Source organism: Rattus rattus, chromosome 8 (genome assembly GCF_011064425.1).
Source record: "Rattus rattus isolate New Zealand chromosome 8, Rrattus_CSIRO_v1, whole genome shotgun sequence".
NCBI lineage: Eukaryota > Metazoa > Chordata > Mammalia > Rodentia > Muridae > Rattus > Rattus rattus.
This window is the reverse complement of record NC_046161.1, coordinates 46,613,241-46,635,378: the sequence shown is the minus strand read 5'-3', so window position 1 is coordinate 46,635,378 and position 22,138 is coordinate 46,613,241. Positions and strand designations below refer to the sequence as shown.

General features: G+C 41.8%; 1 long non-coding RNA gene across 1 annotated transcript in view; it reads left to right on the top strand.

Moving 5' to 3' along the window:
- LOC116907880 overlaps positions 1-21,580 on the top strand; it is a 40,355-nt gene extending 18,775 nt beyond the window's left edge. Inside the window, exons 2-3 of the long non-coding RNA XR_004388852.1 lie at positions 19,375-19,491; positions 21,090-21,580. This is a non-coding gene — a long non-coding RNA (uncharacterized LOC116907880). The remainder of the gene's footprint in view (positions 1-19,374; positions 19,492-21,089) is intronic.
- Positions 21,581-22,138: the final 558 nt, after the last annotated feature.

Sequence of the window (22,138 nt, the reverse complement as noted above, 5' to 3'; positions counted from 1 at the left end):
TCAGGAACCTGGAGGCAGGAACTGAAGCAGAGGCCATGGAGGAGTACTGCTTGCTGGGTCTCTCTTTGTGGTTCACCCAGCCTGCTATCTTATAAAATCTGGGACCGCCTACCCAATGGTAGGTACCAACCACAGTGAACTGGTTCCTCCACCCCAATCGTTAATCAGGAAATGACATACAGTCATGCCCGTGGGACTGTCTGGTGAAATTAATTCCTCAACTAAGGTTACTTCTTCCTGGGTTACTCTAGTTTTTAACAAGTTGACAGAAACTAACCCGAATACATGTTTTACCCAGTGGTTAAGAGTTTAAAAACATCAAACACCTAACCTAACTTTTCTGATGACAAACTCCTTCTTGCTATATTTGCATGGGATTCCCTAGTCATCAAAATCTGGACTTTGCCATTGTTCCAATCAGTGTTTTGAAGGCATCAATTTTCCTTCCTTTCATTTTCTACATAACTGCCTGATAAACTATGAACTTAGAGTCAGATTCAGGTCTAAATAATGAATTGCACTTATATCTATGGAAGTTTCTCCTATTGTTAATAAAACATTTCAAACTCCAATCTTGCCTAGAAAGATTACTTTAAAATTCTGCCTTTCTCCACCACCACAAGATAGAAGACACATTGAGATGGGACATCCAAGCGTACTGTGAACTGTGAACAGGTTGGAATCACTAATCCCTGATGCTGTCAGGCCATTGTTCAAATGGAACTATGTTTACAGATTAGGGCTTTATCCGGTGTTGTCTAATTGCTCATGTGTGTTTAGTTCTCTCTCTCTCTGAAATCTCTCTGTCCCTGTCTTTGTCTCTTTCTATTCCTCCCTTTCTCCCTCCCCTGCCCCTTACCCCTCCCCCTCTCCTCTCTCTCCCCCTCCCCCTCTCTCTGTATGTGTGTGCATGTGTGAGCATTGGTTAAGCAGGAATATCTAAAGGGTGAGTGACGGGAAATATCATCCTGTCCTTTGAGTCAATGGAGTTGTTACAAGAAAATTCTGTTTCCCAGGTTTGATTGCTTCCCTTTCATACTAGCATAGTCCACTCATAATGGTGATATTTATTTATTTATTTATTTATTTATTTATTTATTTATTTATTTATTTATGTAATGTGTGAGTGCTCTGTCTGCACCTATGCCTGCATGCTAGAAGAGGGCATCAGATCCCAGTGTAGATGGTTGTGAGCCACCATGTGGTTACTCGGAATTGAACTCAGGACCTCTGAAAGGGCAGCCGGTGCTCTGAACAGCTGAGCCACTTCTCCTGCCCCACGATGCTGATTTTTTAAGAGAGTATTTTGGTAGATGATTGATTCATAATTTGGTTCAATCACATGTGGCTGGTATCTCCACACAAAACCAATTAATAACAACTGAAGATATTCTAATTTAAAGGCAGCGAGTGACCAAAAGGGATGAATTTCTCTGTGGATTATCATAATGAACTCATTAGGGCTAGAATGGGACATATCCTAAACATCTAATTCAATGGTAGCCTGCCAGGGAGCACAGGGAGGAGTGTGCTGTACAAATGGAGTACTCTTCCTCAGGACAGAGCTTCACTGCACTAGCAAAGCACTGCCAGACACTCTCCCCAAGGGCTGACCACACAAGCAAAGCAGCACAATGCAGGTTTTCAGACACTAGAGAGAAAGAAATGTTACAATCCTTGGATAGATTCTCCTGAGACTCTCGAGCTAACATTATAGATCCTAGTGAAAATAGAAATGTGATTTTCTTCCACGAAAAAAAACCTAATCTATAAATAGTAGTATATTCACCAAACTAAACAAATTTGGGGATTTAGGGTTCTCTAAGCTGATTGAACTGAATGGTAGGATTAATTTGCAGATTAAAATGACAAGCTGGGGACTACGCAGTCTGTAGGCACAAAGTTCTTATCAATGGGGACAGAGGTCTAGATTCCAAGGCTGTGGTTTTGAAAATCGATTGTAATTCTTCCTTTTCCTCCCAGGCAAGGGAAGGCAAGGAAAAGGATAAAGGGGTCACATCTCCACTCTCCCATTAAAAAACTAATATACCCTTGACTCTATCCCTTAACACGAGTTCACAGACTGCCCTGACCCCAAGAGACAAATAAATAAGGAGAAGAATGGTTTGCCAACAAATTCAGAGCAGGAGAAAGGTGAATAGGTCCAGGGCATTAGAGGAATGAAAAGGACATCCAGGCACCTCTGAGACTGAGGACATCAGAAATAAATGCAGGCCACCTTCAGGCTTGACTTCTCTTGGGTCTTCAATTACAGTGACATGCAAATGGGACCAAGGCCCATATCAACCAGAGTTTGTAGTATAGTGTCAGTTCAATGCACCTTTTCTCTGACCCGCTCATCTGACACTTCCAGAATGTATTTCATGCATCAATTATGTTTGTCACAGAGGTGTCTCTCAAATAAAAGTCAATGTTTGCCCAATGAAACTTAACTAACTAGCTCCACAGAGTTTCTACTGTGTGCCCAACATTGTGAGAGACACAGTCAGTAATTCAGAAACCTGTCCTGAAGGAATGAGATCAGTATTCAACAATATCTGAATCAAGATAGAAGCCAAGCGTGGTGAGATGATGGGAGGAGATACGTCTCAAGTGGAAAGATAGGAATCGCACCAAGCAGTCTCCTTTCCACCCTACAGGCCAAAGAAACTTTCTCAAACTTGACTGGGTAATTCATTGTTTCAGAGTTGTCCAGGGTACTGTAGGATGTTAAGCCCTTCTCATCTGAGGGTTCTATATCCACAGATTCATCTACAATCAAAAATACAATCTTGCGGTTAAATGTCTCTTGGCCATGGACAGAAGTATTCTCCTGTAGCTATTCTGTAAATAATACAGCCTAACAATACAGCATGTACATAATATTTGGATTGTACTAGGTATGGTAAGAGGTGATTTTCAGCATACAAAAGGATCTATGCGGCTACAGACAGCTGCTGCACCATTTTTATAAGGAACTGGAGCATCCTCTGGTTTGGGTGTTTACAAGGGTCCTAGAACCAATAAATACACAGTGGATATTGAAGAATAACTGTGCTATGCATTGTACCAGGTAGTAAGGACCTCAGAGTATAGGCATTCATTTCTCCAGCTAACAGGAACACTTTTGGAAGACAAATTTCACTTGTTGCTCACCTCTTTGAAGTAATCTGCCTTTCTGAAGCTTACAGCACTTCTGGCCAACCAAAATTTCATCAGAGTGAAATACTCAGGTTCATTTATTTCCTCTAATGTGGGTCAACTGAAAGGTGATGTGATCTCCACCTGGGCCCCTCTAAAGTTCTTTTTTTGGGGGGTGGAGGGACATAGGTCTTTATTCATGATGACTGTCTTAGTCAGGGTTTCTATTCCTGTACAAACATCATGACCAAGAAGCAAGGTTTATTCAGCTTACACTTCCACATTGCTGTTCATCACCAAAGGAAATCAGGACTGAAACTCACACAGGTCAGGAAGCAGCAGCTGATGCAGAGGCCATGAATGGATGATTCTTACTGGCTTGCTTCCCCTAGCTTGCTCAACTTGCTCTCTTATAGAGCCCAAGATCACCCAGGGACAGCACCACACATAAAGGGCTGGGTTGCCGTATCGCTAGTTGAGTTAGGGTTGATCACTAGTTGAGAAAATGGCTTATAGCTGGGTCTCATGGAGGCATTTCCTCAACTGAGGCTCCTTTCTCTGTGACAACTCCAACTTGTGTCAAGTGGATATACAAAAGTAGCCAGTATAATGACTATGTCTACAACATTCCTGGCTCTCTTCCCCTTTTCCAATTCCAATTCCTCTCTCTCCCCTTCTAACTCTTTCCACATGTCCACTCCACACTCATGCTCTCTTTAATTATTATTGTTACAAGTGTACACGTGTGCATCTATACATATATGTATATAAAAAACACTGAATCTATTCAGCACTGCTCATAAATGTAGTCATGTGTCCAGGGCAAACTACCTGGAATTGGTCAACCATAGAGGAAACTGATTCTCTAGCATCCATGTGCACATATTTTTATTTCTATGGGCTGCACACTCTGCTCTGCCCCTTGTCTACATCTTCAACCTAATATGTGTCCAGAAGTTGACTCATCAGACAGGTAATCTAAACAAAGCATCCTACGCAGTGATTTTCCCAGAAAAGTTTAAATCTCATTGATGAGGAAGATGATTAAAAATGCCATTCTATGACTCTAAGTAGCTCTTTCTTACCCACCCATCACTAGGCATGATCAAGGCATGGGGTTTTCTCCTGATCATGAGTCAGTAGAACATGCCCCCACACCCTCTCCAGGCTCCCACCAGTGCCTGAGAGGAAATTCATTTCTCCTTTCTACTATGGAAGGATCAGGAAAGTGAAGCTCCACAGAGACAAAGAGGAAGCTTTTAAATGTCCCCTCTGGTCTCATTTCCTACACAGTGACTTTTAACTGCTGCTTCTTTCTGTCCAATTTTAACCGGGATGTTTCACGTCTTCTCTCTCTCTGACTTCCCTAAATAACTAGCCCTTCTTGGCCCTTGTGCCCTCCTTATTCTCACCTCTAAGCCCAGACAGAAGAGGCTCTTTCAAAACATAGTTAGAAAAGGAAGCCAGTCAATATATGTGAAATTCCCACTTCCTGAAACAGCATGTTTGGCCTTAAGCAAATTAGATCAGTGTATTCTCTGGCTCTGGGCTCCCTCTGAGTAGGTCTCCTCTTGCCTCATGCTGAGGCTGCAGTGATCATACATGGGAGCTTACTTAGCCTCCATACCTTCTGAACTGGCTGGCCTCTCATTTGCCCAGTAAAATCTTTGTAATTTATTCAGCTCCTAATTGGTCTTAGTGGTGCTCTGAACACACAAACTATGATGTGGTATATAACTATACTGAGAGATACTTTCAGAACACACACACACACACACACATACACACACACACACACACACACACACACACACACACACACACACACCAGGACCCAAGGACTTCTGTCCTGTTATCATCACATGGTGCTGGAACAGGCCAACCCCTAGACCAGTGGTTCTCAGCCTTCCTAATACTTCCTAATGTGTCCATTTAACACAGTCCCTCATGTTATGATGACCCCCAACCATAAAATTGTTTTGTTGCTACTTCGTAATTGTACTTTTGCTATTATGAATCATAAGGCAAATATCTGTATTTTCCAATGGTCTTAAGTGAGCCCCAAAAGGGTTGTGGCCCACAGGTTGAGAAATGCTGCTCCAGGCAAACCAATCCCAGACAACCATTTCAACCCACCAAGCCAATGTTCAAGAATATCTGATCCCTTTAACTTAAGCTGCTTTAGTGCTGCTGAGAAGGAAGCCATGATTTTTCTTTTTGTCTTCCGTTTCTCACTCTACTATGAACCCTATTCAGTTCTCACCGTGGGGCTTCATTAAAATAAGTCAGCAACGAACCATCAATGCAAGAATACAGCATTGTCAATTTTCCTCAGGAGCATACAAGGATCAGTTCTCCCGCCATCCCAAAATCCCTACTCTCAAACCTCCAGGAAGCTGTGCTTGGCAAGGGTTAAAGGATGCGGGAAATCCAACCTCCAACTCCAACTGAGCAGATGTGAGACAACGAAAATAAAAGAGGAAATATTTATCAATCTCCCAAATAATTCTACCCATAGATCAAACCTAACCTGAGTAGAATCAAGGGAGGGAGAGGTGCCTCTAGGTATAAGAGTCATTACCATCTAAAACCGGAACCGCTGGGATTACACCCGAGACTCCTAAAAGATGAGCAGGGATATTAATGCACCTTCAGAAAAGGAGGGGTCAGAGAAGGTCATTAAACCCTCACCTAAGATACAGACACTCACACTCCAACCCACTCCTGCCCCAACGCAGGGAGATAAGATTCCATACCTGATCTCAGCAGTTATCAGAGTGCATATGAGGTAGAAGGTTAACTGGATGGAGGAACTCCATGTTAGGCAGCTTTGGCAATGTTTAAGGTTGCTTGTACTCCTGAAATTAACCTCTTAACTGTGCTTAATAAACTTAGCTGTTCATCAGGCTACTTGTTAACATCTCCCTGGGAAACAATAAAATAAGAAGAATTTCATACTGTGTAAAAAGGTCTAAGCCATCCTCACAAAGCCATGCTTTGGAACAGGTTATTTCTAGAACTGTAGGTTCCACGCTAACTCCTACCTACCCTCAGCCATCTTCTAAAGGACATGCACAAATTACCACAAGTCCAATTAGCATAATGAGACTACTGCAAATTAAACACAGATTTCCCAGAATATCATCTGTAAGAGCCACTTATAAACGTCTTGTTTCTTACTGTGCACGCTCAGCTTCCATAGAAAATATTTTTGTTTCCTACAAAGAATATTTGCAACCACTACACACTAAGAGATCTAGAACTAGGATTTAAAAAAAACAATTTTCTTATTCTCTCCCTCTCTCTCTCTCTCTCTCTCTCAGTATCTTTCTCTCTCTCCCTCTCTCTGTCTCTGTCTTCCTGCCTTTCTGTCTCTCTTAGTCTCTCTCTCTGTCTCTCTTAGTCTCTCTGTCTCTGTCTCTCTGTCTCTCTTAGTCTCTCTCTGTCTCTCTCTGTCTCTCTCTCTGTCTCTCTCTGTCTCTCTCTGTCTCTCTCTCTCTCTCTCTCTCTCTCTCTCTCTCTCTCTCTGATACAAAGCTATAATTGGTACTTAGTATGAGCTTTTTACCACAGTTGTTCTTGGTTCTTCATCTTTTAGGTTTGTGACTCATAAGTATCATTGCTAAGTTTGTCCACAACAGTTTCCATATAGTCTGTATAAGTGACATGATTATCTCCTGTGTGGTACTGTCCTCACCTTCACCTTTCACGTGCCCTGTGAGAGTGACCACTGCTTGACCTTGGTCCTGTCCATCTACATTGTCTTCAGCAACTTCAGTTTTGTTTGTTTTGTGTGCTGTTCTTGTTCCTTTACGTTTGGGTTCTCTCCTAAAGTGACATATTTTGCAAGGCTTCCCTGCAGCCTGTTGTTACCTGAAGCCTTGAGTGTCTGATAATTCTTGCCCATCACCCTAGTGGCCCCAACACTTTTCCTCCACAGCTCTGCCCAGCATACACTTGTGATGCCATTCTCAACATTTGGGGGTTCCAAATTTTAAGCTTTTCTTGATTTCATGAAAATATTGTTCAGTATATTAAATGCTAAACACTTGATTTTCTTGGTTTTGCTTGGTTCCTGGGGAAGAAAAGAGTAGGCTCCAAGCCAATCTTTCATGGCTGCACCAGACAGCCTGCCTATATGGAGCTATGTTGAAGCCGAGGCAGAACCCTCTGTTTACTGCAGTGACTTAAACCAATAGAATCTTCTCTCGGAAGGTGGATTACATACAGAGGGAGTTCCTCACTCAATGGAGCAAAACGAGTAGGTGAAGAGATGGAGAGGTGCTGAATCAAGAGAAGGCACACACTTCCCATTCCTCTTCTGAGCATCTTCCTGTTCTGGGCTGAGGCAAGCTCCTACGCCAGCAAACATGGCGTCTGATGCAGCCAGCTGTGGCTCAGAAACCGACAGTTCATCAACTCAGCATGCATGGTCCTGAGATAGACAGAGGCTGTTCCTACTCTCTGAGTGATTTATCACTGCCTGCTTGGCTTATTTCCCCATTTTACAAAATAAAAGGCAATAAATATTCTTAAACATTCTGCCTCAGTACTTGAGAGGTCCTTCACTTTCGTGTGTTTTTACTGGGGCAAATGGCTCAACATCTACCTCTGAGTCTCTGTGGATGTCTCTGTCTCTGTCTCTGTCTCTATGTCTCTCTGCCTCTGCCTCTGTCTCTGTATTACTTATAAATATAACATATAATATATAATATTATATGTAGTTATATGTATAATACAGAGAGAGCTTCTTCCTCAATGGAATGTGTGTGTGTGTGTGTGTGTGTGTGTGTGTGTGTGTGTGTATACCAGTTATCAGTGATATATACATATTTTACACTCCTGTCCAGAAGTGCAGAGTGCAGGTGCAGGTATAGAATTCAACTTCCTGGAGACAGAGAGAGGTGGGGGGCAGAGAAAGAGACAGACAGAGAGACTGTGAGACAGAGAGACAGAGACAGTGACAGAGATAGAGAGAAAGTACTTCATACATGAATATGCTATATTCACATTATTTCCATGTCTGCCTTCCTCTCCCAACTTGGATTCAGGATCCCTTCGATAATTATTAATGTTGGTGAGCACACACACACCACACACACACACACACACACACACACACACACACACACACACACACCTACTAACTACACTTAGTGTTGCCTTTATGTACGTGTGCCAGCTGGGATTGGATAACCTATCAGGTTTTTAACCTATCAGAGTCACAGGTTATCTTGAAAGAGGAGGTGAAAAGGCCGGAAGAGCAGGAGGACCAGCACAGCTGTTGTGAGATGCTGGGCATGTTCTGTTGTTTGTTCACAGTCTACCTGCTGCCCACTGGGTGTCTCTGGTAAGGTCTCACAGGCAACCCTGACTTTCCACATAGTTAAAAATCCATTAGAAGAGTTGAGTCTTCCATGAAGAATATACTTTTCTCAATTCTTTTATATGAATTTTTAAAAATAATATTGAAACTTTTTTTTTTTTACAAATCTGGGTTGCAACAGAACATCATGCAAATAACTCCAAGTATAATTTTTTTCTGGATTTTCAAGACAGAATTTCTCTGTGTCACCTTGGCTATCCTGGAACTCAGTCTGTAAACCGGACAGACCTTGAACTCCTCTTTAGTGCTGGGATTAGAGACCAATCTAATCCCAAGTCTATTAATATGGAGGTCAGTAACCTGCATTAATAGGTCGTAGTAATAATATGCATATATGCCAGTATATATAGTATAGCCAACACATTATTTAATTATTACTGTGTATGAGTATTTATTTGGTTTTATTTGATGGCAGAGTAAGCACATCCATCTGTGTCATGAGTATAATTGTTCTTTTTGATCAATAGCAAAACAACTAAGAATGTCATGATTCCCTTGGCTTGTCATTGTTTCTCTGCTCAAGTCAATACCACTCCCTGTCTGACCTGAAGACCATGTCCCCAACTGCCACCACCACCCGCCACAGCAGTGCTGTGATCGCAGCCCTGGTCCAGACACCCACTCCCTCTCAGCTAAGTGATGGTAGGAAGCTGATTCTCCTTTTGAAATCTGCTAGATTTGAAGTGCCGCATTAAACAGCATTCTCCTCAGATATCACTAATCCTTTAAATACTGTGACTTCTCTAAAAAGGGGATAAGTTATGCAGCCTTCCTTAAATTTATTATGGCTTGTTTTTTTTTTCCATAGCAAGTCTTATATGGTAAGCATATAAATGATTCAGAAAGTGTTGTTCTATGTGACTCACTCTAACCAGATTAGTAGACTTTGTTCTCATCTTTTTCAAGAAGGTAAATTCATGTCACATAGACACAATCATAGATCTCCACTTAGATCTTAAAGACTACAATCCTGAATTGCAGTTGAAAACTATTATTTTTAGATGTTCATGGTAAAAATATGTTGGGTAAATTTTAAATCAAATAACACAATTTCAGACAACTAGGGTGGGGAAGGAGTGGAAGGAGGTGTATAATTATATACGACAAGCCATAAGTCACTTTTTTTCATCTACAATGCAGAAATTACAACTCCTAAATAATAATAAAACATATTTAGTGTGGCTGTATCTCTGTCAAATCAACCACTTTGAAAGTAAAAAAAAAAACATCACTCAAACAGATGGTATCATATAACATATACTTGGAAAGAAATGAAAATTTCAACGACACCAATGAGCTATACAAAATCTCTGTCACAGAAAACTCTAGATGGTTGGCATGCACATCAATTGTTTCTTTCTAAGTCCTTTCTCTGTCTTTTCCTAGAATCATCTAGACTAGGAACTCCATTTTCTTGGTTTCTCTTTCAATCCACATCAGGATGTACCTGGCTAATGCAGGGGCAGAGAGAAGAGATGAGGAGATGAGGAGACAGGGCAGGGGCTCCTCTCTCAACTCTCGTGGTCTCTATCCTTAGCAGGTGTCCCAGTGACTCAAGCCATCAATAGACAGTATGGGCTCTGTAGGCAGAGGTGTTCGGTATAGCTTTTCTTCTCTCACTCACTAGTCCTACTTCCTGGACTCTGGACATGATTTGTCTCCCACTGTCTTTGCAGCCCTAGAGCAGTCACAAACTCCCAGGGTTGCCAGTCTCCAATTTCCTCCCCTTTCTCTGTTTAATTCTTTCCTTCCCACACCTAAGCACTCCTCATGATTGTCCCACCCTTATGAAATGTCAAATTGATACAATAATCCTTCCTACACACAATGGCCAATACAAGGGAAATGGAATGTTTGATATATTTTAGAAGATTAGTCGGGAGTCACGTAGTGACCCATTATACTCTATCAATGATATTATTTCAGTGTAGTGAGGATTCCCAAATGATTAAAAACACATACATATATGAGTGTATAATAAGGAGCAGGGGACCAGCTAGACTGTCACTGACGAAGGATGGTCTCTTTCTGCATACTAGTATGCACAACACAAGTTCTGAGTCTAGACAATGAACACTATCACGACATTAAAACAAAATGAGCACAGCGCAGCAGGCTGCTGAAACTGGGGAAATAGAAGGAGTCTGCCAGGGAAGGTGAGCCAGAATATTTGAAAGACAGTCCCGCCTCCTTGCCTTATTAAATGTAGGATTAAAATCAAGGTCCCATCCCTCTTGTGTTTGCGTTTCTTCATCTATAAATCAATTAATCAATGTATTCATATAGTAAATTATATGATTGAAATCATGTTTGGGAGAGATTGCTCATTAATTATTGACAGGCTTCAATACGATCATCCTTTTTATTATTGTGAGTTCTAGGTTATAGATTCTTTGTGAATCAAGGATTCCCCAAAATAGGTCTCTGTCACTTTAATAGTCTTAGAGGTGAGCATGGTCTTTATGCAGCAAGAAGACGTATAGAGTTTTATCCCTGTATCCTTAGCAAGTTGGCTTCACACCGGGAAGGAAAAGAAGTGGGCTGGCCTTTCATCTAAATCTGGAGATTGAAACAAGACCCTCTAACTCATAGCCTTGTGATTGTTGGACAAGTGCTAGAGCACACACATCCCCAGCCAGGACCTCCCTGGAGGAAACAGGGGCTTTTTATTGGCTGTGATAGGCATTACTGCTGTTTCCTCCAAACATTTCCAGTTTCTCCATTACATCCTGAATTTCCTATTAGAGTAGAGCCATATGACAAGATTTGGAAAACGCACTTTGGTGCGAAGGTATAGGTCATTTGAGGACCAGAACAGAACTCCCTTCTCCGTGCCAGGCTCCTTTTACACTTGGGGGCCCCAGCCAGCAGCCCTGAAAATAGCTGCTATTTTGCTTGTCTGAGTGGTCGTAATGACTGGAGATAGAGCATAAGAAAGATACAAATTTTGCGTGATAAGCCACTGATATTTGGAGGTTATTTACCACTGTGGCATCATTGACATTTTCTTCTATAAATTTAAGAACTAAAAATAGTAGCGAGAAATACAAGCACAGATTACCATTCCCAGAACCATAATGGACTCATCACAGCTGTAATTATTTTTGCCGCCTAATAACTTTTTCAGAGTGGCAAGTAATTAATCCCCTTGTGCTAAAATGACCTGTGGCCTGGTGAGAGAAAAGGGAAGAAGAGTGGAGACTTGGTCTTGTGCAGTGGATAGGGTTCATAGTTTGGGGTTGAAGATTTAAGATACTCAAATGAAAGGAGGCCTACAAACTCACCCATGAGACTCACTGTGCCCGGGGAACATTTCCTTCTAATGCTGCCAGGAAAGAAAGGAGTAAGTTAAAAGACTGCAACAATTGGTATATAGTATATCTTTCTGATGATTAAGAAGGAAAGTCAGATTTTAAACAAACGACAAAATTTTAACATAATTGGCTCCTGTGTGATAGAGTAGTTATCTTTGTATGCCTGATATACTTAACAAAAACTTAGGTTGAAACAAAAGCTTAAGAGTTTACACGGAATAAGTAATAATCATTTAAAGATCCACAACTAAAAATGGAAGCTAAGAAGGTCATTCTAGTACCCCCTCTAACTGTACAGTGATGAATCCATTTCTTATTTATACTGTCTTTCATCTCAAAAAGTAGCTGTCATTCTGAATCAAAGCTCATCGTTGCTTCATGTCCCATAGTACATATGTTTATTGCATCTCTACATATTCATAAATCATATATTCAAATCTTCACTCTCTTAGTTTTATTCAAAGGGTATTTTTTGAGAAAGCCTTGATATCTTAAAAAATACTAGAGTCAATAATATGCACAAAACCAGGAAAAAATAATCACATGGAAATATATATATATATCATGATTAAAGGAGAAATATTGTGCTGGGAATATAGGTTGGCAGAGTGCTGCCCCTTATGCACTAAGCCCTAGATTTGAGCCCCAGGTGTGAAGGCAGAAGAAACAGGAGTTCAAGATCACCCCTATCAACATAACGAGTTCAAACTCAACCGGAATTATATGAGACCTTGCCTCAAAGCAAACAAGCAAACATCAACAAAACCAGAGGAAGAAAGTGAGATAAAGAAAGAAGGGACACTGAAAGGAAATAGAAAGCATTTGGAACTGAATAATGGCTCAAAAATTCTCAAGGCTATAATACAAAGACTGATGGAGAAACACATTGAATGTCATCTTTCAGCCTCTAAATGCACCTGCACAGGATCACAAATACATAACACACACACACGCACGCACGCACGCACGCACGCACGCACGCACGCACGCACGCACGCACGCATGCACACACACACAAAGTTTAATTTAAATTGTCTCATGTATAATGTTACATACAAAAAAATTCAATTTACTTAAAAGAAGTTTCTCAAACTTAGAAACTACTAAAATTAAAAGGAAAATAAGAAAAAGTCTTAACAGTTTATATCTGTTTAAAATAAATGATTGTCTATTTAAAATCCAGCCAAAAAGCAAACCTCACACCCAAATGGTTTTGTGGCGAATTCTTCTAACTACAGAAGAAAGCAATAGCAGAGTCTTACACATAGTCCTCAAGCACAGAAGAAAGTGGCAAGATTTTAGGAAAAATATAAGAAAGCATTTCCATGATCTTCAAGAAGTCACAGATTGCCACAACAGGATCCAAAATATAAAAAATGTACAACTCATAAAAGAAAATTTTGATAACCTAGACATTGTTAAAATCAGGATATTCCATTTTCACAAGACACTACCTAAGGAATGAGAAAGTAAATCATGTAACAGATTGAAGATGTGTACAGTAACTCTCTCTATAAAGATATATCTATTCAGACACATATATAGATATACCTATATAAAGACAGATCTGAAAAGGAGCTGAAATCTGTAACACAGTAAAAATTTCTAAGTCCAAAAACAAATACTGACAATCTATCAGAAAAACTAAACAAAAATGTGAACAAATCCTTTAGCTAAAGTCAATTGACAAAAGACGTAAATGGACACACATCCAGAAACAATTTGCAGATAGCGAGTTAACACAAACAAGGATACTAACCATCAGTCAGTAGGGAGGATGCAAAGTAAAACTATATACCGTAGCAAGGGACACCTGCAGATGACCACAATGTAAAAGCAGCAACGTCCAATGCTGACAAGGATGGGGGGAAACTCACAGCTGAAGACACTGTAAACTAGGGCAAGCAACTCTGTAGAAAGTTTGGAGGGGCTCATGATGGGTGCTTGTATTCAAGAAAAATGGAAGCTTAGTCTCACCCTTAAATGTGTACACACACCCTCGGCACGGCTCTACTTCATAATAGCCCTGTATGGAAAGCAACACAGCTGTTCATCGGCTGGTGAGTGGCTGACAGCCTTGTAGTGCACACATACCGTCGCTGAGAGGAGGTATTCTTAGGGAAACAGAGCCTTGTCAAGACACTCCTGAGAATGCCCACTTTCCACACAAGTTCTTTTTTATATTTTTAAGGCAGTGTTCTCTGTGTAACAGCCCTGACTGTCCTGGAACTTGCTCTATAGATCAGGCTGACCTCGCTTTCACAAAGATCCCATTGACTCGGCCTCCCAAGTACTGAGACGAAAGGTGTGCACCCAGCTTTTACGCAGATTCTTAATACAGAAGCTCTTCCGTATACACACCCTCTTCTTAGGTGGATCAGGACAGTTATGGGGAATAGCATCTAGACATGACGGATGCAAAGGAATGCAGTATTCTGGCAACAAAAACAAACACTATGGACATAAGAACCAAAATGTTTCCTTTATTGAAATTTTGGCAGGAAAAGTGACAAGCGAGGACAAGAGCACCAGACTTGAGTACTTGACACCCACAAAATGTAAATGAGTTGAAACTTTATCTCTGTCGCTTGTCATTATGAGTCCCCCACCCCCCCACACTTCATTCAAGTCTTTAAGCCGCTCATGGTTCCTGGTGAGGAAACAACCCCACCCCCTTTGTCAGACCGTGGGTAGATATTTGGGATCACAAAGGTGACCACATACCTTTGGAAGATAAAGAATGGAGGCTGTTTTAGATTCATTTCTTGGCAAATGAGAACGTTTTCTTTGTTAACTAACATTTCAGAAAGGAGTTTGCTCAACTGAAGAAAATCTAATGAAGGAAAAAATCCCTTCTACACAATGTCACTGAACATTTTTTCCCAGACTGAAAGTATCTATTTGTAAGACCTAGAATCAACTTTGAGATAAGCCCTGAGCATGACCGTGAGAGATTTTTCTAGATTAGGTTAATTTGCAGGAAAGATCTATCCTAAATGTGGGTAGCGTCATGGGCTGGGGTCGTGGGTCCCATAAAAAGGAGGAAGCTGGCGGACAATACGCATTCCTTTTTCTCTGCTTCCTCACCCAGGATGTATCAGCTGCCCCAAGCTCTGGTTGCCATAGCTTCACTGCCAGGTCAGACTCTAAGATAAAAAAAGACTCTACTTCCTTTAAGGTACCTTTCATTAAATATCCGGCCATAGCAACAAGAATAGTAACTAATACACAAACCAGCTGAGATTTGTACTACAAATTCAACATAAAACCGGAAAAGGAAACACAAGGCCAGGTCCTCAGGATTACACAAAAGCAAGCACCATGTTCCATCATTCTTCTAGAACATTAAAAACCGAGAGAGAGAGAGAGAGAGAGAGAGAGAGAGAGAGAGAGAGAGAGAGCGAGCTGAAACGATGTTCCCAGGACAAACCTATTTTCCAGATTTCTTTGCATACATTCTAACCCCAATGAATATCTAAGCATTCAGATGTGTCCTCTGAGGTGGCACATGCCTTTAATCCCAGCACCCAGAAAGCAGAGAATGGAGAATCACTATGAGCTCCAGCCTTATCTACATTGTGAGTTACAGGCCAGTCAGGATTAGACAGACAGACAGACAGGCAGACAGACAGATAAACTCTGTCTCAAAAACCCAACCAAATAAACAAGATGATAATAAATAAATGAATAAATCCCAAATGTAAGCAAACAAGTCTTAGAATATCATCTCAAGTTGAGATTCTAAAAAAATCATATTTTCCACAAGAACTACAGAGAGCAGTAAGCTTGCAACATCTACTCTCCAGAAAGAGAAATTTGAGGAAGAAGAGAAAAGAAGACCACATGTGTTAAAAAGCCTTTGAGTACACTAACTACACTAATTTAGAGTTCATTTGAAAGACAGGCCAAAGTCACCAGCAGCAGGGAGTTTACAATATTGTCTCAGAGAAGCCATCAACACAGACTCTGCCGAGACAGGCTTGGCTGTCATTTCTAAGCAACGTGGCAAAGCTTGGTTAAAGACTGAGGCATTGCATCTCTTTCCTTATGTCATGGCCTTCCGGGTCACCTTCTGCTTCAGCCTTTTATTAGCCTATTCTTCCCACTTTTTCCAAAGGAGCGGGAAAACAAGCACAAATAAAAGAAAGAATTATTGAACATTAGGTGGGAATGCGTGTTATGGAAGGCACCATGGTGAGCCTCTGAAGGGAGGGCCAGCCATGGGAGTTTATAAGGCTTCATGGGGAAAACAGATAGATTGTGTCCTCTCCAACCCAACAGTCAACCTGGACAATCTGCTTTCAGAGTCATTAGCTAGGCCATCGCTTCTTAATTTGTGAGGAGACTTTGAACTACAATATCAGTTGCAATGCCTGTGATAGAAATTATGGGGGGGGGGCCTCTCGAATATACTGAAGACCTGGGAGGTGAGAGACTCTCAGGGCTCAAAGGGGGTGATATTGGATGAAGTGTTCTACAGTGGGGAAGGGAAACCTGGAGTCTACCTCCAGTGGAGGGACAGGACAACAAGGGGAGGAATGGGGTTGTCATCCCACAGTCAAAAGCTCTGACCCAGAATTGTTCCTGTCTGAAGGACCTGCAGGGACAAAAGTGGAGGAGAGCATGAGAGAAAGGAGGTCCAGTGACAGACCTAAATTGGGATCCAGCTCAAGGGGAGGCCCTGGGCCCCGATACTGTTGCTGATGCTGTGGTGTGCTTGCAGACAGGAGCCTAGCATGGCTGCCCTCTAAGAGGCCCAACAAGCAGCCGAGAGAGTCAGATGCAAATACTAACACCCAACAAATGGACAGAAGCTAGGGACCCCTGTGGTTGAACTGGGGAAAAGCTGGAAGAATCCAAGGAGAGGGCAGCCCCACAGGAAGTCTCAACTGAACTGGACCCCTGAGATCTCTGAGACACTGAGTTACCAACCAGGCAGCCCACACCAACTGCTATGGGCCACGATACATATACAGCAGAGGACTGCCTGGTCTGACCTTAGTGAGAGAAGATGCACATAACCCTCGAAAGACTTGAGTCCCCAGGGAGTGGGGAGGCCTAGTAGGCTAGGGGTCAAGGGTGGGGACACCCCCTTGGAGAAGGCGGGGGCAAGAGTTATGGGATGGGGAGTGGTCAGGAGGCAGACTGGGGGATGAAGTCTAGATTAAATGATTAAAATATAAAAAATAAATAAAACTTTTCAAAAAGAAATTATCCTACAGAAATTGGTTCAATAAGTCAAATAAGCAAGTCTATGACTTGAACAAGTTCCTCCCCAAGTGGGACAGAATTGTAGGGGAGGCCCAGCTGAATTTTATGTTGCTGAATACTGGAATTACGGTCAGAGAAAGAAATGGGTCACAGTTTACACGGGCTCTTTTGGTGACTACTTACCAAGCATCTGCTGTCTGCCGGACACACCCTGCACTAGGCGCTAGAACACAAGAATTCCAACCAAGCTCCTGCCCTCGTGGCAGTCTTCTAAGAGAAAGAGGTGAAATTAAACCAATAATTATGCACTTTGTTATTAACAGATGGGACGAGTCTAATTGAATCACTTGAAAGTTATTAAAAAAAAATTAAGCTGAGGGAGACAGTGACTTTCCAAAGGTCAGCTGGGGAGATGAGTCAGAAAGGCAGATGGCGTGAGATGTGTTCCACGGAGCAGGATGAGGACTATGTGGAGGTGCTGGCCCCACTGTCTAGGAGTTTTGTGACTTACCAGAACCTGCACCAATGCCTCTGTATCAGAGCGGCGGTGGCAGGCCACGCAGCCCGGTTTTGTAATCATCACAGAAAAACAAGGCACATGGCACAGTTAGCATTCAATAAATGCTACTTGTCATCCCATCAATAGTGACAGTTACTACTGCTAAAAATATTTGTCTTAACAGCGAGGCCAGTGCTTTTTATCTCTGCATCCCACTGCCTTGATACCATTTCAATTTTTTTCCCCTCTTTTCTTCCTAACCATAAGAAGTTTCCTAGAAAGTAGGTCAGACTCCAGCAAACTCTCGGCACTGGGGCTTCTGGATGAAAGAGAATAGGAAGCCTTTCAGCAGCTCTGGGTACCTATCCGGGCTTCCAACGGATGACAAAATATTTCCATGAACATTTATTTAATTTTGTCCCCAGGCTTGTTCATAATTCTGACCATCTGGTACTGGAGGTTTCTCTATTTTTAATATTTCTACTTTGGGTGTTTCGCTTTTTTAACCTATTCTAGGATTAGTCGCCCCCTTGCAGCCACCCCCGCTCTCTCCACCAACCCCTGATTTAATGAGCTTGAACGAATTCTTTCATATGACAAATTTGCCACAGCTTATAACCTTGATAAGCCCAGAGCTGTAAAGCAAGGGCATGTCAAGCCACGTGAAAGGTCACTGCAAAGCCAAATGTTGTCCTGGACACCTATGACATTGTTCTAACAAGGACACACCAACAGTATGTGCAGCAAACATGCATAGAGCTTCCTGAAATGGAAGGCCTCCACCCCAAAGTACTAACATCCACTCTAATTAAGTCTGGTCAGATCATTCTTCTAAGGACTAATAGTCTGAGCTGTCCACACAGGCCCCCTTAGGCCATCTGTCCTAGCCTAGCTGACCCAATGGTAAACATGTAAGGTATTTTCCTTTCACCTGGAGCAGTGTTGTCCCCAAGAATAACTCTATCCATAGACGTGTCTGTCTGTCTGTCTGTTTATTTCATCATTTAGTGTGGTTGGGGGTAAGACTCCATATGAGTGCACAGAAAATGACTTGGAGGAAATAGCGACACAAAACCCGTCCCCTCTCTAGGACTTCACTGTCCCTAGTGTCCCTCATCCTCACCTGTATTTCAATTCAATTCTCTCATCATCCTGCCTGAATATCCTGTATCTCCAGATGAGGTTTTAATAAATGTTTGAATAACCAGGTAATGGCCCAGTGTTGGAAATATCACAGAAAACCATGAAGACAAGGGATGCATCCAAATCTTGATGGCGGAGGACGGGGGAAATGAACGGTTAGCTGTAAATAAAATTTCCAGGATGAATGCAGCCGTTCTGTCTCCACCTCCATGAGGCTTCCTTTTATAAGATAAGCTATCCCCTGTATTTTTATAAACTTCCTGTATTTTTATAAACGTTTTCATCGTTCATTTATGGACCTCCTAACCATCAGAGCAGCAATGCACACAGCAGATATTATTCCCATTTCTCCAATAACGGAACTAAGAATCTGAGAAGTAATAAAACTTGCCCAAGATCACACAAGTGGTAAATTTAGCCAAAAGAATCTAGATCATTTCCCCTCTTCTGACAGAGTGCTCAGCGTCTCTCTGATTTACCCATGCTTACTTTTCAGGGTCAGAACACTTGGAAAAAAAGAATGCAGGGTTTGGGGCATGCACTCAAAACTTGTACTAACTTGTTTGTGTTAGGGGTTTATTCCTGGGACAAGATCCTAGGTAAAACAGCTAACAAGGGGGCGGAGAATTTATTTTAGTTCACAGTTTAGATCGGTGATCACTTGGATACTTTGTTTCTAGACCCGTGTGTGGTAAGACAGAACATCATGGAGGAGAGAAGCTGCTGACTGTGGCAGATAAGACCCAGAGAAAGACAATGAAAAGGACAGTAACTGGAATAAGGCAGAACTTTCCAACGTATGTGCCATGAGCCTGTTTCTCTAGCAAAGCCCCATATCCCAGTGGTCAGTTTAGCCATGACTTTAATCCATGTATCACTCCCCCAGTGAGAGAGGGCTCCAGGTTCCTGACCTCTCCAGAGCCCACCGGAAGGCAGCCAAGCCTTCAGCACAGGTGCCTTGAGGAAACGCATTTGTGGACGAACCCTAACATTGTTTTGTTTAGCTTATGCTTGTTTGTAGTTGACATTTCCAGGAGCAACTTGAAAACCCCTGTTACAAAATACACAGTAGAATTTTGACAAAACATGACATTCTTTTAAGTCCATATTCAAGCATTTAGGAAAGTAAGAGATATCTTTGAAATACATTCTTTTAACTACATATGTAAGCATTTAGGAATAATTGCCAAAAACAAGTAAGACCTAAAACTCTAAGGGTATACGGCCACATTGAGTCACTGTGGCCATAGTTACCATGGAAGGCTCAATTCTTACCATTCAAAGTAGTTTTGCTAACACACCATGTCATCTCTCCTTCTATATATGCAAACGCAAGCATATGAGGGTTCATATATACCACAGGCATATATAGAGGATATATATAGAGGATGTTTTTAAATGGCATAGCACATTTCAAGGGTAAAGAATGGCTAATATCAACAAAAGTGTTTTAAAGGCAAAAAACATGTGACTCATTAACAGATATTTACTTTCACCTGCTATGTGCTGTTTAAAAAAATTGTGTGTGTGTGTGTGTGTGTGTGTGTGTGTGTGTGTGTGTGTGTGTGTGTGTATACCAAGCCAAGTATATGAGTAGGCCTAAATGACTATGAAACCTATACTAGGAACCTAGAAGATATCAAAAGATCATGGATTTACAATTCAAGGGTGGAAACATTTTGACAACAGCCTACCACACTACTATTTCCTATGCAGGTCTTGTCGAGTACACGTCGCCACAGTGTGCAGTAACTCTGACTCAGAGGAAGGAAAAGCATCAGCATAAGTACTGGGGGCCCTCCCTCCTTACATTTCAGTTATGGAAAACTTCAGAAACAATTACACCTTTCAGACCCATCATTCTAGTTGCTGATTAGACAGTGAGTACCAGGTGGTGTCCTTTCTCCTGGGAAATTGTTATGGTTAACAAAGCAAACAAAGGCCGTAGTCAGCGGGTCTTGTATTAAGAAAAAAAAGAAAGAAAACCAACCTCAAAGGGCACAGTGGCAGCTCAGTTCAATAAAAGAGATTCTAAACACATCGATCGGAATGGGGCCAGAGTCAAGGCTTCAGTAATTCTCCTGCCAGAGTTTCCCAGTTCTTAGCTTTTGCTGGCGAAGCCCCGTGATTGGGTGGGCCTCTCTCTCACATGGCTGTGTCTTATTCCACCATAGTACTTGCAAAGTCTATTTTCAAGAAATGCAAATGGCCACTATTTTAATCTCCCAGTAAATAGATATTTTCCCCCTCAACAGAAGCAAGTCTAGCATGTTCACAGTTTCGGGTTAATGTTTCTAATAACTGTTCCTTAGTTCCTTTCTTTTGTGCTTTTGAGGACAAATCCATGAATGAAAGGCTCGGTAGTGAGTATAATTCTTCTCTCTCCTTTTGACAGTGGATTCCTTTGCTGGGAAATGAAAATACCTTCGTGTTGAAATGGCAATCCGTGGTGGTTTCTCTGCTGAATGGGCCCTGACAGACCCACTTTCAGAACCTATTCAGTTCTTATTGATCACCGTTTTCTGCCCGGCATGAGCCATCGGAGTACACCCATCTCTGCAGAGCTACTGCAAGTAACAAAAGAGCTGAGTTTGGAGCAGGGAACTTGGTGTTCGAGTCTCAGTTCTACCAAGGACTGACCGTGTGACCTCAGGGACTTTAGATCTTTGAGCCTTCACTTGCCTACTCCACAAAGAGGAAGGAGGGATTCTAATGGATTTCTAAGTTCCCTTCCATGTTCAAAAGTTCTTTATCTCCTGTACTGGAATATATATGGAAATTCCCTTCCAATCGACTTTAGTAAAGCTCATCTTTAAAGTCATAAAGGAACTGTGAAATATTAAAAGTAGAGGGATGGAGGAAGGCAGGCCCTGGCCCAGATGAGTACAGGAGAGGGTTTATGTCTTAATTAGACTCATCTCCCTTCCTATATGGATGTTTTAATGTTATTATCCAACACTGATCTTTTTCTCTTTCTTCCTTTCTTTCATTCATTCATTCCTCTATTATCTTATTAAATGTATTTATTTATTTCTGTATGAGTGTTTCAGAGTGTTCTATGCATTCCTGGCTTCTACCATCACCAGAAGAGAGCATTATATCCCTTGGGACTGTAGTTACATGTGTCAAGCTACCACGTGGGTGCTGGGAAATGAACTCAGGACCTCTGAAAGAGCAGTGCATACTCTTAACTGCTGAACCATCTCCCCAGCCCCAACACATGTCTTTCAGATAAATATTCATTTAACACCTTAGGGGGGGGAAGGGTGGGCCTGGCCTATCTGTGGGAGGAGATTCAAGAACTGGGAGCAGTTTAAGGTGTTCTCCTCCCCCACACTCTGTGGTGACTTTCAGAAAGTGTTGAGATGATACAAGAATAGGGCCCTCCCCACAAATTACTAAGTATAGATAATTTAAAAGAATTACCCAAGTTGATCCCAGGAC